Genomic DNA, 18,818 nt, shown 5'->3' with positions numbered 1-18,818 from the left:
CCAAAATCTCTTTTTTCCTGTACACCACTCAGAATCATCACTGCTATTGTTTCAACTCTCCAAATTCATTACCACTTATTGGTCTGGATTCAATTCCATTCACCGTTTTTCCTTTCCACCTGATTGAAACTTCCCTGCGAACCCTGATATTATTCATCACAGTCACCTACACGACCAATTGTTGCATCGTCTGTAAACATCTAAATATGACTCCTACAACTAAATTTGAATTATTGATCTACATCAGGAAACAGTGGTACTCCACTGGAATCAGACATCCAAGTATGGTTCATTGCTGGATGGGATGAACACCTGCAATAACAACAAAATCGGACCCTTGCTATCATTTGTAAACCTGATGCCAACTCTGCAGGTTGGTCTCCTGACTGATTCCTTCTCACATAGGGGAGTGGTGAATTGCCTGCCCACATTGTGACTGAGCAAGTGAGTTTACATTTCAGCGGGTAATTGAATCCCTTCCTACAGACCCCGCCCCCATGGACCTGACTTCATGGAGGCGTGGGTATCCTTGTGTCTATTTAGTTTGGATAATCAGCTGAATTTGCGACCACGCTGAGACGATTCCCAATTTTCCCCGTCATCCACACATCTTTTTTATCCTTCCTTATTCTCCCAAGGAGTGTGGCCATCATAGCCTGAACAACATTTGTTGTTCATCCTTAAATCTCCTTGAACTGAGTCAGAGGGAATTTATGGGTGAACCGTACTATTGTTGTTCTGGAGTTATATGTTGGCAAGTCTCATTAAGGACAGCAGATTTCCCTTTTGAAGGGACATGGATGAATGGGTTTTCAGCAAAGTAAAAATTTTTGTCACTCTTCCTCTGAGCGGGATTATATTCCAGATATTATTAATCGAATCTAATTACGAGCAGCTGCAATGCTCCAGTCTGCAAGGGTTGCAATCCCAAATATCGTCATTACATTTGCAGATGACACGAAGATTGGTGGAGTAGCAGAAAGCATAGGGGACTGTCAAAGAATGAAGGAGAATATAGATAGGGTAGTTGAGCGGAGAAGTGGCAGATGGAGTTGAATCCAGGCAAATGTGAGTTTATACATTTTGGCAAGTCTAATTCTCGAGCCAAGTATACGGTAAACGGAAGATCCTTGGGTAAAATTGCTGAGCAGAGATGTGGGAGTTCAGGTTCTTTGTATCCTGAAGGTGTCTGCACAGGTGGATCGAGTGGACAAGAAGGCATAGGGCATGCTTGCTTTCATCGGACCAGGCATTGAGTGTAAGAGCTGGAAGGTCATGCTAAAATTGTACAAGATTTTGGTTCAACCGCATTTAGAATACTGTGTACAGTTCTGGTTGTCAAATTACCAAAACGATGTGGACGTTTAGGAGAGGGTGCAGAGAAGGATTATGAGGATGTTGCCTGGTATGGAAGATGCTAACTCTGAAGAGAGGTTGAGTAGGTTACGTTTGTTTTCATTAGAAAAAAAACGAGATTGAGGGGGACCTGATTGACGTCTACAAAATCATAGAACATAGAACATAGAAGAATACAGCGCAGTACAGGCCCTTTGGCACTCGATGTTGCGCCGATCCAAGCCCACCTAACCTATACTAACCCACTATCCTCCATATACCTATCCAATGCCCGCTTAAATGCCCATAAAGAGGGAGAGTCCACCACTGCTACTGGCAGGGCATTCCATGAACTTACGACTCGCTGAGTGAAGAACCTACCCCTAATTTCAGTCCTATATCTACCCCCCCTTAATTTAAAGCTATGCCCCCTTGTAATACCCGACTCCATACGCGGGAAAAGGTTCACACTGTCAACCCTATCTCACCCCCTAATCATCTTGTACACCTCAATCAAGTCACCCCTAAACCTTCTTTTCTCTAATGAAAACAGCCCCAAGTGTCTCAGTCTTTCCTCATACGATCTTCCTTCCATACCAGGCAACATCCTGGTAAACCTCCTCTGCACCCGTTCCAGTGCCTCCACGTCCTTCCTATAGTATGGCGACCAAAACTGCACACAATATTCCAGATGCGGCCGCACCAGAGTCTTATACAACTGCATCATGACCTCAGGGCTCCGGAACTCAATTCCTCTACCAATAAAAGCCAGTACGCCATATGCCTTCCTCACCGCACTATTTACCTGGGTGGCAACTTTCAGAGATCTGTGTACATGGACACCAAGATCCCTCTGCTCATCCACACTACCAAGTATCCGACCATTAGCCCAGTACCCCATCTTTTTGTTATTCTTCCCAAAGTGAATCACCTCACACTTAGCTACATTGAATTCCATTTGCCACCTTTCTGCCCAGCTCTGCAGCTTCTCTATATCCTGCTGTAACCTGCCACATCCTTCCTCACTGTCAACAACTCCTCCGACTTTCGTATCATCCGCAAACTTGCTCACCCAACCTTCTAACCACTCATCCAGGTCATTTATAAAAATGACAAACAGCAATGGTCCCAAAACAGATCCTTGCGGAACACCGCTAGTGACGGCACTCCATGACGAAACTTTGCCATCAACTACTACCCACTGTCTTCTTCCATCCAGCCAATTCCTAATCCAAACCTCCAACTCACCCTCAATGCCATATCTCCGTATTTTCTGCAGTAGCCTACCATGGGGAACCTTATCAAACGCCTTACTAAAATCCATATATACCACATCTACCCCTTTCCCCTCATCAACCTCCTTCGTCACCTTTTCAAAGAATTCAATAAGGTTTGTGAGGCACGACCTGCCCTTCACAAAACCATGCTGACTATCCTTGATCACATTATTCCTATCCAGATGTGCATAAATCCTATCCCTTACAATTCTCTCTAAGACTTTGCCCACAACAGAAGTGAGACTCACCGGCCTATAGTTACTAGGGTTATCCCTACTCCCCTTTTTGAACAAGGGAACCACATTTGCTATCCTCCAGTCTTCTGGCACTACTCCTGTAGACAAAGAGGACATAAAAATCAAGGCCAATGGCTCTGCAATCTCCTCCCTTGCTTCCCAGAGAATCCTAGGATAAATGCCATCAGGCCCAGGAGACTTATCTATTTTCATCTTTTCCAGGATTTCCAACACCTCTTCTCTACATACCTCAAAGCCATCCATTCTACTTATTTGTGACTCAGTATTCGCATCAACGACAATGCCCTGTTCCTGAGTAAATACTGAAGAAAAGTATTCATTCAGTGTCTCCCCAATCTCTTCCGCCTCCACACGCAACTTCCCACTACTATCCTTGACTGGGCCTATTCCTACCCTAGTCATTCTTTTATTCCTAACATACCTATAGAAAGCCTTAGGGTTTTCCCTAATCCTACCGACTAAGGACCTTTCATGTCCCCTCCTTGCTGCTCTTAGCTCTCTCTTCAGGTCCTTCCTGGCTACCCTATAACTCTCAATCGCCCCAATTGAACATTCACGTCTCATCTTAAGATAGGCCGCCCTCTTCCATTTAACAAGGGATTCCAATTCCTTATTAAACCACGGCTCCCTCGCACGACCCTTTCCTCCCTGCCTGACAGGTACATAATTATCAAGGACACTCAATAGTTGCTCCTTGAACAAGCTCCACATATCATTTACACTCTTGCCTTGGAGTCTACTTTTCCAAGCCACACATCCTAAGTCATGCCTCACCGCATCATAATTTCCCTGACCCCAGCTATAACTCTTGCCCTGTAGTACACACTTATCCCTCTCCATCACGAGAGTAAAAATCACCGAATTATGGTCACTATCCCCAAAGTGCTCACCTACCTCTAATTCTAACACCTGGCCTGGTTCGTTACCCAGAACCAAATCCAGTATGGCCTCACCTCTTGTTGGCCTGTCTACATATTGTGTCAGGAAACTCTCCTGCACACATTGAACAAACACTGACCCATCTAACGAACCTGAGCTATAGCTTTCCCAATCAATATCAGGAAAGTTAAAGTCCCCCATAACAACCACCCTATTACTGTCACTCATCTCCTGAATCACCTTCCCTATCCTTTCTTCAATGATTCTAGGACTATTAGGAGGCCTGTAAAAGGCTCCTAACAGGGTGACCTCACCTTTCCTATTCCTAACCTCAGCCCAAACTACCTCAGATGGCAAGTCCTCATCCATCGTCCTTTCCACCACTGTAATACTATCTTTGACAAGCAATGCCACACCTCCCCCTCTTTTACCCCCACCTCTGACCCTACTAAAACATTTAAATCCTGGAACCTGCAACAGCCAATCCTGTCCCTGTTCTAGCCATGTCTCCGTAATAGCCACAACATCGAAGTCCCAGGTACCAACCCACGCTGCAAGTTCACCTACCTTATTTCGTATACTTCTTGCATTGAAGTATACACACTTCAAGCCACTTTCCTGTTTACAGGCACCCTCCTTGGAAATTGATGCCATGTTCCTAACCTCCCTACACTCCAGGCCCTGCACCCTGAAGCTACAATCTGGGTCCCCATGCCCCTGCAGAGTTAGTTTAAACCCCCCCCCCCCAAGAGCACTAGCAAACCTCCCCCCAAGGATACTGGTGCCCCTCAGGTTCAGGTGTAGACCATCCTGTTTATAGAGGTCCCACCGTCCCCATAAAGAACCCCAGTTATCCAAAAACCGGAATCCCTCCCTCCTGCACCATCCCTGTAGCCACGCATTTAAGTGTTCTCTTTCCCTATTCCTCGAATCTCTATCACGTGGCACGGGTAACAAACCAGACACAACAACTCTGTTCGTTCTAACTCTGAGCTTCCAACCTAGCTCCCTGAAAGCCTGTCTAACATCCTCGGCACTCCTCCTACCTATGTCGTTGGTGCCAATATGGACCAAGACTTCGGGCTGCTCCCCCTCCCCCTCCAGGACCCGGAAAACACGATCAGAGACATCACGTACCCTTGCACCTGGGAGGCAACATACCAAACGTGAGTCTCTCTCGTTCCCACAAAACCGCCTATCTGTGCCCCGAACTATCGAGTCCCCAATTACTACTGCTCTGCTCTTCTTCACCCTTCCCTTCTGAGTAAATCATGAAGGGTATAGCCAGGGTGGATAGAGATAAGCTTTTTCCCAAGGTGAGGGATTCAATAATGAGAGGTCACGCGTTCAAGATGAAAGTTGAAAAGTTTAAAAGAGATAGTCAATGGAAGTAGTTTACACCGAGGGTGATAGGTGCCTGGAACGTGGTTGCCAACAGAGGTATTAGACGCCGGCACGGTAGATTCATTTCAGGTGCACCTGGACAGATGCTTGTGTAGGAAGAGTGCAGAGAGATACAGATGCTTTGGAATTGGGTGATAGGTTTAGACAATGGATTTGGATCAGCTCAGGCTTCGACGTCCAAAGGGCGTATTCCTGGGCTGTAAATTTTCTCTGTTCTTTGTTCTTCTTTGTTCACTACTCCGTCAACTTCATGCTATATTGCTCCATCTTAGAGAATGATATTGTCAATTCTGATTATCACAGAGGGAATGAAAATATGACATGCGGCTGTGTCGGAATGAAAGTGATGTGGATTGGTCTGGAGTGTTAACTGGGAGCAAGAGGCTGACGTGGAGACGATGTGATCAAAAACCGCTCTTACTGTCAAAGTAACCAAACAGCGCATTGTTAAGGAAAATCTCAGAATTCTTTCAATTAATCGAGCTCTCGCTGAAGGTTGCAGCACGCTTCAGCTGAGCCAATCTGTAGTGCGGGTTAATTCTGGTGTTGTATCCTAATACAACAATTATGCTCTTCGTCCCCGCCTTTGACCAGGAACACTCCCAGCTTTGGCATTTCTTGCGCCTCTGTGCCGTCATAGAAGAACCATGTGCTCACCTTCAAGCCAATCAATCAATTTCGATACCGTGGTTGTGAGATCAATTCTCATGTAGCAGCTTTTACCACATGGACCATAGATTATTAGAACATCAGGCTCTGGAAAAGGACACTGGGCAGCACTGATGAAAAGAAAGTTTATTTCAAAATACCTCTGTCTGTGGACTAATACATCATTTATTTCCCTTGCTCATTTAGCTCTGTCTTCTCTATTGTGTGCAGTTCTGCAATTCGCATTATAGCACGGATATGATAGCACTGGAAATGATGCAGGAGAGATTTACCAGGATATTGTCTGGGTAGAAGAGTTTCAGTTATGAAGAAAAATTGGACAGACTTAAAGTCGAAGAGATTGAGAGGAAACATGACTGAAATATATAAAATAATCAGGAATATGGATGGCGTACACTGAAATCAATGTTTCTCTTTGATGGTGAGATCGATCACCGGGGAAGGGCAGGGTGGCATAGATTTAAGGATAGAAGAGGAAAGATTTGAGTGAATGTGCAGACAAATGTTTTGAAACAGCGGTTGGTTGAAATCTGGGACTCAGTGCATGCAAAGTTTGCAGAGGCAGAAATCCTCAGAACTTTCAGAAGTTTTCAGATGTGAATTTGTGATGCCTAGACATACAAGGCAATAGTTCAAGTAATTTATAAAAAGTGTTCGGATAGTTGAGCGAATGTTAATTTCCAGTGTGAACAAATAGTCTTCTTTTTGCATAGGATTCCTGTGTAGTAAAACCGCCTGTCACTGCGTGAGGTCGGGTTCAATTCGCTTCCAGGATGGGCGCTTGCATATTGGGAGGGCTCAGTGGGTAGAACTGCGCCTTTCAGCGCCAGAAACCCGCCTTAGATTCATATCTTCTTTGACTGACTGTGTGGAATTTACACACTCCTTTCTATCTCTCCCGTGTGAGTTTCCTCTGGCTGCTCCGATTCCTTCCCACAGTGCAAAGGTGTGCAATTCAGGTAACTGGCAAACAAAATCTGAATGGACTGTAAGTGCTGTAAATAAGAGACAAAAGTCAAAATTGCAGCTCAGGGAAAACAGAATGATCATTTCGGGTCAACAGACCCTTCCTTGGTTCTGATTTTAATTCGCAATCAAAGGTTGTGCGAAGATTTGTAGCTCGGGTGCTCGTTGTTGTGGTTCTGTTCGCCGAGGTGGAAGTTTTTGTTGCAAACGTTTCATCCCCTGGCTAGGCGACATCGTCAGTGCTTGGGAGCCTCATGCGAAGCGCTTCTTTGATGTTTCCTCCGGTGTTTATAGTGGTCTGTCCCTGCCGCTTCCAGTTGTCAGTTTCAGCTGTCCGCTGTCGTGGTTGGTATATTGGGTCCAGGTCGATGTGTTTGTTGATGGAGTTTGTGGATGAATGCCATGCCTCTAGGAATTCCCTGGCTGTTCTCTATCTGGCTTGCCCTATGATAGTAGTGTTGTCCCAGTCGAATTCATGTTGCTTGTTGTCTGCGTGTGTGGCTACTAAGGAGAGCTCGTCGTGTCGTTTCGTGGCTAGTTGATGTTCATGTATGCGGATTGTTATCTGTCTTCCTGTTTGTCTTATATAGTGTTTTGTGCAGTCCTTGCATGGTATTTTGTACACTACATTAGTTTTGCTCATGACAAAATACCATGCAAGGACTGCACAAAACACTATATAGGACAAACAGGAAGACAGATAACAATCCGCATACATGAACATTAACTAGCCACGAAACGACACGACTAGCTATCTTTAGTAGCCACACACGCAGACAACAAGCAACATGAATTCGACTGGGACAATACTACTATCATAGGGCAAGCCAGACAGAGAACAGCCAGGGAATTCCTAGAGGCATGGCATTCATCCACAAACTCCATCAACAAACACATCGACCTGGACCCAATATACCAATCACTACAGCGGGCAGCTGAAACTGACAACCGGAAGCGGCAGGGACAGACTACTATAAACACCGGAGGAAACACCAAAGAAGCGCTTCGCAGGAGGCTCCCAAGCACTGATGATGTCGCCTAGCCAGGGGACGAAACGTTTGCAACAAAAATTTTAATTCGCAATGTTAACCCTGATTTCTCTCCACTGATGCTGCCTGATTTCGCTGAGCTTTTGGAGTAATTTCTATTCTTGTAGGTGGATCACAAATGCGAGTTTAGAAAGATAGAGAGGGGGAGTGTGAATCTCTTCCATGGCACTGTGCAGATTCAGCTGGCCGAATGGTTTCTGTCCACACTGTGTCGAATTCCATTAACTCTGAATCTATAAGTTTTTGTCCATCTTTTAGTCTTTGGTTTTCATATCTCTCCTGTCATGTGAATTGCAGAGCAGGACAATCGATGTTTCGGACATAGGCCACCACCAAGCCGTTACCACCTGAGCCTGGAAGATGAACGCCTCATGTTCTTCCTTGGGACCCTGCAACCACATGGGATAAATGTGGATTTCAGCGGCTTCCTCATTTCTCCTCCACCCACATTACCACAGTCTGAAACATCCAACTCAGCACCACCCTCCGGACCTATTCATATCTCCCCCTCTGACTTATCACCTTCTCCCCGCCTCCATCCACCATTTGCTTTCCTAGCTACCTTGCACCCAACCCCAACCCCCTCCCAATTATCTCTCAGTCCCCACCCACAATTCTCATTCCTGATGAAAGATTTATGCCAGAAACGTCGATTCTCCTGCTCCACGGATGCTGCCTGACCTTCTGTACTTTTCCAGCGTGACACTATCGCCATGGCGAAGATAGACGAGCTCAGCTCAGGCTCTTTATCTGGGAGCGGAGAAGGCTGAGTGAGGAAGTGATTAAGATGCACATTAAGGGTATCGGTATGTGTGACAGGAATGAACTTCTTATGGGAAGAGTTAACAACCAGGGATCTCCGTTAAACGCAAGGGAGAGGATGTTCAGAGGAGATATGGAAGAACGTTTTCACTCTGAGAGTATTGTATAATTGGAATTCATTGTATGAACGTGTGGTAAAGCTATGAGTCATCAAAACATTTCAGTAGTATTTAGCCGAATACTAGAGAAGCAAGAGCACATATGGATAAGGAGCAGGTACGAGAAAGTGGGGTGAAGATAAACAGATGTCTGATGAAAGATCCCAACACTGCACAGAAAATACAGAGCATGAAAGCATGGGAAGGTTAAAGGCATGGAAACGACTGGCAATCTGTTACAAGGCGTCTGTGGAATACTACTCTCGCCACAAGGTTACTGGGGCAGGATGCGGCCAGTGTGGCAAGATGGGATAAGAATAGTGGAATGCTCCTACACCAATTAGCAGAGGCAGACTGGGCTGAAAGGTTAATATGGCAGGCTGAGATAACAATTAGTAATGTCAGCATCGTCTACTAAATATCATCATGGCAGGCTGGGACAATTCGTGACAATACATACTTAGGGCATGACTTTAAATAATTAATTGATAGTAGAGTCAGCCTGCTTGAGACACTTGTAGCAGGATATGACATTAAATATCTAATTAGTCGTCAGTAGAGTCAGCTTGGGACAGGAAAACATTGTGATAGATGGGGTAGCTAAATATCTAATCATGACAGGTTAGTCTGGGACGGAGTTTCATTGAGCACAGGTAGCAGTAGAATACTTAATAGTTACAGTAGAATAAATTAGGAAAAAACATAGTGGCAGAAGTAGAACGATAATGGGAATTAGCACCATTGGTTTATTGTATAGCTGGAGTGAGGTAATTCTGACTAACACAGTTGGCATTCTGATAAGCTCACAAGGCATGATTAAAGAAAAAGTATGAAGTGATGGAGTTTAATTCAGATACATGTGAGTTGCTGAATTTTGGGAAAGCAAATCTTAGCAGGACATATACACTTAATGGTAAGACCCTAGGGAGTGTTAGTGAAAAACGAGACCTTGGAGTGGAGGTTCATAGATCCTTGAAAGTGGAGTCGCAGGTAGATAGGATAGTGAAGAAAGCATCTGGTAGGCTTTCCTTTATTGGTCAGAGAGTTGAGTACAGGAATTGGGAGGTCATGTTGCGGCTGTACAAGACAATGGTTAGGCCCCTGTTGCAATATTGCGTGCAATTCTGGTGTCCTTCCGATCGGAAAGATGTTGTGAAACTTGTAAGGGTTCAGAAAGATTTACAAGGACGTTTCCAGGCTTGAAGGATTTGAGCCATAAGGAGAAGCTGAACATGCTGGGGCTGTTTTCCCTGGAGCTTCGGAAGCTGAGGGGTGACACTTATAGAGGTTTACAAAATTATGAGGGGCATGGAAAGGATAAATAGACAAAATATTTTCCCTGGGGTCGGGGAGTCCAGAATTAGTGGGCATAGGTTTAGTGTGAGTGGGGTAAGATATGAAAGAGATCTAAGGGGGAACTTTTTCACACAGGAGGTTGTACGTGAATGGAATGAGCTGCCAGAGGATGTGATGGAGACTCGTACAATTGCAACATTTGAGAGGCATGTGTATAGGAAGGGTTTGGAGGTATATGGGCCGAGTGATTGCAGGTGGGACTAGATTGGGTTGGGATATCTGGTCGGCCTGGACAAGTTTGACAGCAGGTTCTGTTTCGATGCTGCACATCTCAATGACTCTATGACTCTATGCCATGGACCCTGATGTTCGGCCGAGTCAAACATTTGTTTTCTGAATGTCACTGTTTTTGTTTGCAAGTAAAAGATCTACTCCTTGAAAAACTCCGCATCTCCTGGTGATAGTCGACGTTTTCTCTACGACAACCCCAACTTTGGGTGCAGTAAAATTGTGGCGAGTGCAGCTCTGTGGCACAATGAAAAGTGTGTTAGATTTCTACAAATTTGGTAACTTTGTTATTCAATGTTTGATGGTTTGAACCGCACTAGAATTAGAGTTTAGTTAAGTTTTCCGCTGAATCATTGAGTGTTGTGCTGATTCATCGCCAATTCCTGTCGTCTGGAGTTCCCGTCCCTGCTACTGACCAGAGGAAATTCATTATCTTCATGGTTGTGAGTTTTTACGGAATCATATGATTTGAAATATGATCAGGCTAGAATCAGATGCTCATCCGCAAAATCTGCAAATTTCGTGTCGAAACCCACTGTGCAACGTGTTCTTGGATGTCGGAATGGTGAAGATTATTGATGAATGCAATATGTTTCATGTTACCTGCATGAACAGAAATGTTCGATTGCTTAACTGTCTTTATCCCGTTGTACGACAGGTTGTTGTGGATGAGCTGGGCAAAGACATTGACGTGTTTGGTCAGCCATGATCATATCAAACGGCGGGTAGACAGTGAGAAAATTAATCCCACGCTGTTCGTCTCACTTTTCTCACAAACCAGTTAGTCAGCGAACTGAACTAACCGACTTCCATTCAATGCAGAGCTAAACCAAACAGAACAGTGCATTTGTATTATATAATATTTCATGTAGAATGAGCTGCTGCACCTTCCAACTCCATTAGCTCATCGTACACTTAACATTTTCAATTGCAGGTGTTATGCAATTTATTTCCTATGAATGTTAACCACTTCCAGAGTGTTTCCCTTTTGCACCTCCATTCAGGCAGCCCAGAATCACTGTCGCTGTGTAATTCACTCCTTGTGTGCCTGCTCGCGCTTTTCCAATATTCTGGAATCAACTCCTAAAATGTTTTTGTTTCTGAAAATTCATCTCTGAATTCAATAACTCTCAGAATATAAAATGCCTAATCCAAACTTATTTATCGTGCCCCGCTCGGTTTGAAGTTCTAACGTCTAGTTTCCACTCACCTAAACGAGGAAATTTCCCTCATATTTGCTCTTAAGATCTTCACATCAGCTGGATAACCTCTATTCGGACACAATTATGTCTTTCCTGATTTCTCCTGCATTATTCTTTATCTATGCCATCATCCCATTAAACCGCCTCTTTTCGTTTCTAGTGGCTTTATCTCCCAGTAAACCTCATTTCCATCGTTTCTAACGAGATGGTATCATGGCTGTGTCATTCCTAACGTCTTCATAGTCCAGTAAACACTGTCCGTGTCTTTCATCATGTCTTTATATCCCTGTAAATTTCAACCTGGGAAAAGATGCTGGGTCTAATTCAATGCATGAAAACTCACCACTAAGCTATGCAATCTTCTTACCGACACAGGAAAGGTGGAAACAATTCCAGTTACAGCTGAATGGATTGGTTGCAACAGAATCGGGTCAAATACCAGTCACATACTTGACTTTTGTTCTTATAGTTATTTATTCTCTACGTGTGCTGAAGTAACACAGTGAGGGATCAATTACTATTGCCTGTCATACACAAGGGGGCGTATGAAATGCTGACATTGTGAGACCAGAGCAGTTTGTATTGACATAGACTATTCACTGTTCGAATATCAGTCGTAGGAATTAGACAGAGAACGATTTTGAGCGAAATTTGAGCAGGGAGGTTTACCGCATGATGTAACAACAAATTATGTGGTTACTTTGTTTTTTACCTCATTTGTGTGTTTTGCATCATTGAGGATTTTGAAGTTGTCCCCCCAATAAAAAAAATTCCGTGCTTTTGCACCATTATACAAAAGATGCAGTACAATAACACCCAACGCTGTTTCAGTATACTTGTACAGATATTGACCCCTAGAAACAATTTGCTACATTCTCGCTCATATGGCTCTTTTCAGTCCATCGGCTTCTGTTCTTCACGGAATCCGATTCAGCAGATCTTGTCACTGAGTCATTTCTTTGTATGTGTTCAGATCATGTGAGCAGAATATCACAGTCCATAACCCGGAAGTCAGACCATACTCAGGGAACCGTACTCTGCTCTTGATCATTTCATGAACACCAGGAAGAAATATCTAAGCTCTTCAAAATTTACTAACTTGATTTTCAGAAGCAAGATAAACAGTTCCAGGTTTCTGCTTTTGTTGTCACACGGATCAAGATTGTAAATGCTGGAACTAATTGAGACTGTCCGCTCTCCCACATCCATTTTCTCCTCAGGAGGTGTTAAGATGATGGTCTGAATCGGATTCTTCTAAAAAGAAGAATCTTTTATCCATTGATTTCTGGTGTATGGGCCCACCAGGCTCCAGCTGGGGCTCTGTGTTAGCGCTGACCACAGCAGTTTCCCGCAGTCTTCAGCTTTTTCTGGCATGTACCTTCGAGAATGACATCAAAAGATATTCACTGTTACTGTGTGTTACTCTACCAATGGAAACAGCTCTACCAATGGAGGCAGCTCAGTCCGCGGGAATGGGACAAACAACACCATCTCGCGAGGAGAAATTCTTCAGTGTGTCCTGCGGATCAGATACAGTGAACTTTATCATTCAGATCATATCAGAGTGAGAGCGCTCGAAAAGTCTAATTGGTCACTGGTACCTGTGTCAGCTCGGGAGTTACAAAATATTGGTTCAAGTGGAACCACTGGATTTTGGATCAGGTTTCAAGTGTTTACGTGAGGCATGAAGCTGAAAAAGATACACTGTGAAGAGATTGGGATCTGACTACAGGAGCAGCAAATAAGTTGTACAGCACAGAGGAGAGCTTTGAAGTATTGAATTGTGGTTTATGGGACGATCATGCTTTCACTAGGCCACGCTGCTACAGAAGAAACTATGTCAGTGTATTTCAACATTGTGATGTCACAGGCAAATATCAACGTTACACTGCAGGAAATTCCTTTTTCCAATGTGACGGCAGTCTCTGTTTAAAATAGCTTAAACCCTTCCTCATAAATAATTCCACTCTGTGTAAAATAGCTTAAACCCTTCCTCATAAATAATTGAACCCTTCCTCATAAATAATTCCACTCCACCTCAGTGTGTTGTTTTGTCTCCTTTCTACTTTACCTGTCATTGTGCCTGCACTGAAATTGATTTGCTCCTTCTGCATGTCTTTAACAGTCTGGGTGATATGATGCAGTTGTACTGATCCACGTTCTGACAGAATTTTCCACTTCACTTCAGCCCGCTCTAACTTCGCTATCTGATACCATTCCCGTTGTTTAGGTGTTAAGCGCTCGTCTCAGATCCAGCCTACCCTCACCCAAAATAAACGCAAAACTCAGTCACACTGTGATCACTGCAATCCAGGGGAATCTTCACTCCGAGGTCATTGATTATTCCTAGGAGAAAGTTAGGACTGCAGATGCTGGAGATCAGAGTCGGGAGTGTGGTGCTGGAAAAGCACAGCAGGTCAGTTAGCATCCGAGGAGCAGGAGAGTCCACGTTTCAGGCATAAGCCCTTCACCAGGAATAAGGCTTGTGAGTCTGGACTGAAAGATAAATGTTAGGGGTGTGGGGTTTGGGGGATGAAGCTGGGAAAGCGATAGTTGGATGAAGGTGAGGGAGAAGATGATAGTTCAGAAGGAGCAGTGATGGAATGGGTCCAGAGGGCGGTGCCAAGTTTGAGGCTTGGGACATGGGGGAAGGGAAATGAGGAAACTGTTCAAATCCACACTTATTCCGTGAGGTGACAGAGTCCCAAGGCGGAACATACAGCGTTCCTCCTCCAGATATTGGGTGGTTATTGTTTGGTGGTGAACGAGGCCAAGGACCTGTACGCCATTGACAGAGTGGGAGGGGGAATTGAAGTGTTCAGTCACGGAATGGTGAAGTTGGTAGGTGCAGGTGTTCCAGAGATGTTCTCTGAAATGATCTGCAAGAAGGTGCCCTGTCTCCCTGATATAGAGGAGTCCACACTGGGTGCAACGGATGCAGTAGATGACATTGGAAGCGGTATAGGTGAATTTCTAACGGATGTGAAAGGATCCCTTGGGACCAAGGACGGAAATGAGTGAAGTAGTGTGGGCGCTGGTTTTGCCCTTCCTGCGGTGGCAGAGAAACATGCCAGTAGTGGGTTGTGGGCTTATTGGGGGTTGTAGACCTGACGAGGGGTTCGTAGAGGGAATGGTCTTTTCAGAATGCTGATAGGGATGTGGAGGGAAATATATATCTGATGATGGGGTCTGTTTGGAGATGGCAGAAGTGGTGGAGTATGATATGTTTTATGCGGAGGTTGGTGAGGTTAAAGTTGAGAACCATGGAGTTCTGTCCTTGTTGCGGGAGGGGTGTGGTTTGAAGGCGGTGATGAGTGAAGTGGAGGAGATGCACTGGAAGGGGGGAGAGAATTTGCGATTATGGAAGAAGGAGACCAACTGGAACTTTCTGAAGTGGAATTGGTCATCCTGGGAAAAGCTGTGGTAGAGACAGACGAATTGGGTACAAGGGATGGCGTTTTTACACGAGGTGGGGTGGGAGGAGGTGTAGTATTGGTAGCTGTCGGATTCGGTGGGCCTGTAGTATATATCTGTCGTGAGTCATTCGCTGGAGAGGGTGATGGACAGGTCCGCGAAGGGGAGGGAATTTGCCAAGAAAATCCAGGTGAATTTGAGGTCAGGGTGTAAGGTGCTGGTAACGTTGGTGAACTGTTCAACCTCCTCGTGTGAGCACAAAGTGGCACCAATGCATTTATCAATGTAACGGAGGAACAAGTGGAGTGAGGTGCCAGTGTAACTGCGAAAGACGGATAATTCCACATATCTGACAAACAGGCAGGCACAGCTAGGTCACATGCGGGTGCCCATGGCTCCCCCTTTGGTTTGAAGGAAGTAGGATTATTGGACGTTGTTGAGGGTGAGGACCAGTTCAACCAGGTGGATGAGGGTGTCGGTGGAAGGCTACTAGTTGGGATGGGATGAGGTGAAGAAACAGAGGGCATGGAGACTTTTGTCATGGCAGATGGATGTGTACAGCGACTGAATGTCCAATGTGAAAATGACGCGTGGTGGGCCAGTAAAACAAACGTCTTCGAGGAGATGAAGTGCATAGGTGGTGTAACAAATGTAGGTTGGAGATCCTGTACTGGGGAGACAGGAAGGTGTTGTGGTAGGAAGAGATGAGTTGGGTCGGACAGGCGCAGGATGAGACAACAGGTCTTAGGAAGGAGGTAGAATCAGGTAGTGCGCGTTTCATGGACAATGAGGTTGGAGGCTGTGGACGGGAGATTCCCCAGATGGATATAGTTCAATGATCGCTGGGATGGTGATCACTGCACCATTCAAGTGGATCTAGTTCAGGGATCCAGTCTGATGGCTGGGGGATCTAGTCCAATTATCACTGGGATCAAGACCAGCGATGGGAGGGATCCAGTTTGAATGGTGCAGTGATCAAGTGGATCTAGTGCAGGGATCCAGTACAATGACTGGGTATCTAGTTAAATGATAGCTGGGATAATGTCCAGTGAATGAAGGGATCCAGTTTGATTCGTGCAATTATCCAGTGGATCTTGCGCAGGGCTCCAGTAAGATGATTGGAGGGATCTAGTCCAATGATCACTGGGATCATGTCCAGCGAGGGAAGGGTTCCAGATTGAATGGTGCAGTGATCAAGTGGATCCAGTGCAGGGATCCAGTACAATGAGTGGTGATCTAGTTCAATGATCGCTGGGACCATCTCCAGTGAGGGAGGGATCCAGTTGGACTGCTGCAGTGATCAAGTGGATGTAGTGCATAGATCCACTGGGATGACTGGAGGGATCTACTCTAAGTATCGCTGGGATCAAGTCCAGCGAGTGAGTGGTCCAGTTGGACTGGTGCAGTGATCAGATGGATGTAGTGCAGATATCCAGTATAATGACTGGAGTGATCTTGTTCAAAGATTGCTGGGATCAAGTCCAGCGAGGAAGGGATCCAGTTGGACTGGTGCAGTGATCAAGTGGATCTAGTGCAGGGATCCTGTACAATGGCTGGGGATCTCGTTCAATTATCGCTGGGATCATGTACAGTGAGGGAGGGATCCAGTTGGACCGGTGCAGTGATCAAGTGGATCTAGTGCAGGGATCAGTACAATGACTGGGGATCTACTTCCACGATCACTTGAATCAAGTCCAGCCAGGATGTGATCCAGTCGGACTGGTGCAGTGATCAAGCGGATCTAATGCAGGGATCCAGTATGATGACTGGAGTGATCTAGTTCAAAGATTGCTGGGATCAAGTCCAGTGAGGGAAGAGATCCAGTTGGACCGGTGCAGTGATCAAGTGGACCTAGCATAGGGATCAAGTACAATGACTGGGAGATCTAGTACAATGATAGCTGTGATCTTGTCGAGTGAGGGAAGGGGTCCAGTTTGATTGGTTCAGTGAACAAGTGGATCTTGCGTAGGGATCCAGTACGATGACTGAAGGGATCTGGTCCAATGATTGCTGGGATCAAGTCCAGTGAGGGAAGGGATCCAGTTTGACCGGTGCAGTGATCAATTGACAGTCAACTATACCCGCTCACTCTCACTCGATCACCATCGCCCTGACTCCATTAATCTCACTCCATCATCTTCACCCTTACCCCCCACACTCTCTCCATCACAGTCACCCTGACCCACTCACTCTCACTCCATCACCGTCAAACTGACCCACTCACCATCACTCATTCACTGTCATATTGACCCCTCACACTCACTCCATCACTGTCACCCTGACCCTCTCACACTCACTCCATCACCGACACCCTGAATCACTCACACTCACTCCATCACTGTCACCCTGACCCCCTCACACTCATTCCATTACCATCACACTGAACCCCTCACATTCACTCCATCATCTTCACCCTTACCCCCTCAATCTCATTCAATCACCGTCACCCTGAACCCCTCACACTCACTCCATCACCGTCGTTCTGACCCCCTTACTCTCACGCCATCACCGTTGCTCTGAACCCGTCACTCTCACTCCATCTACTTCTCCCTGGACGCCTCACACTCACTACATCACTATCACCATCACCCTGTCCCCCTCACACTCTCAATATCACAGTCACACTGAACCTGTCACACTCACTCCATCACCGTCGTACTGACCCACTCACACTCACTCCCTCACCATCACCCTGATCCCCTCACACTCCCTCCATCACTGTCACCCTGACACCCTCACACTCACTCCATCCCCGTCACCTTGACCTCCTCACACTCCCTCCATCACTGTCTCCCTGACTACCTCATACTCACTCCATTACCGTCACTCTTACCTCCTCATACTCACTCCATCACTGTCACCCAGACCCTCTCACACTCACTCAATCACTGTCACCCTGGCCCCTTCACACTCACTCCTACACCATTAACCTGACCTCCTCACGCTCCCTCCATCATCGTCTCCCTGACAACCTCAAACTCACTCCATCACTGTCACACTGACACCCTCACACTCACTCCATCACCGTCTCACTGATCCCCTTACACTCACTCCGTCACTGTCACCCTGAACCACTCACACTCACTCCATCACCGTCACCCTGACACTCTGACACTCACTTAAACACACTCATCCTCAACCCCTCAAACTCACTCCATCACCGTCAAACTGACCTCCTCATACTCACTCCATCACCGTCACCCTGACCCCCTCACACTCACTCCATCACCGTCCACCTGACCCCCTCACACTCACTCCATCACCGTCAACCTGACTCCCTCAACCTCTTTCCATCACCATCACCCTGACGCCCTCACACTCACTCCATCACCGTAACCTTGACCTGCTCACTCTCACTCCATCAGCGTTGCCCTGAACCCGTCACTCTCACTCCATCTCCGTCGTCCTGGACGCCTCACACTCACTCCATCACTATCACCATCACCCGGACCCCCTCACACTCTCACCATCACAGTCACACTGACCCCTCACACTCGCTCCATCATCGTCATCCTGACCCATTCACACTCACTCCTTCACCATCACCCTGACCCCGTCACACTCCCTCCATCACTGTCTCCCTGGCAACCTCATACTTACTCCATTACCGTCACCCTGGCCCCCTCATACTCACTTCATCACTGTCACACAGACCCTCTCACTCTCACTCAATCACTGTCACCCTGGCCCCCTCACACTCACTCCTACACCATTAACCTGACCTCCTCGCACTCCTTCCACCATCGTCTCCCTGACCACCTCACACTCACTCCATCACAGTCACCTTGACCCCCTCATTCTCACTCCATCACCGTCACCCTGACCCCCACACGCTTCCTCCATCACCGTCACACTGATCCCC

This window comes from Chiloscyllium plagiosum, unplaced genomic scaffold, assembly GCF_037043375.1.
Source record: "Chiloscyllium plagiosum isolate Xiang-an unplaced genomic scaffold, Cpla_swu_hap1 HiC_scaffold_33, whole genome shotgun sequence".
NCBI lineage: Eukaryota > Metazoa > Chordata > Chondrichthyes > Orectolobiformes > Hemiscylliidae > Chiloscyllium > Chiloscyllium plagiosum.
Note: the sequence above shows the minus strand (reverse complement) of the source record.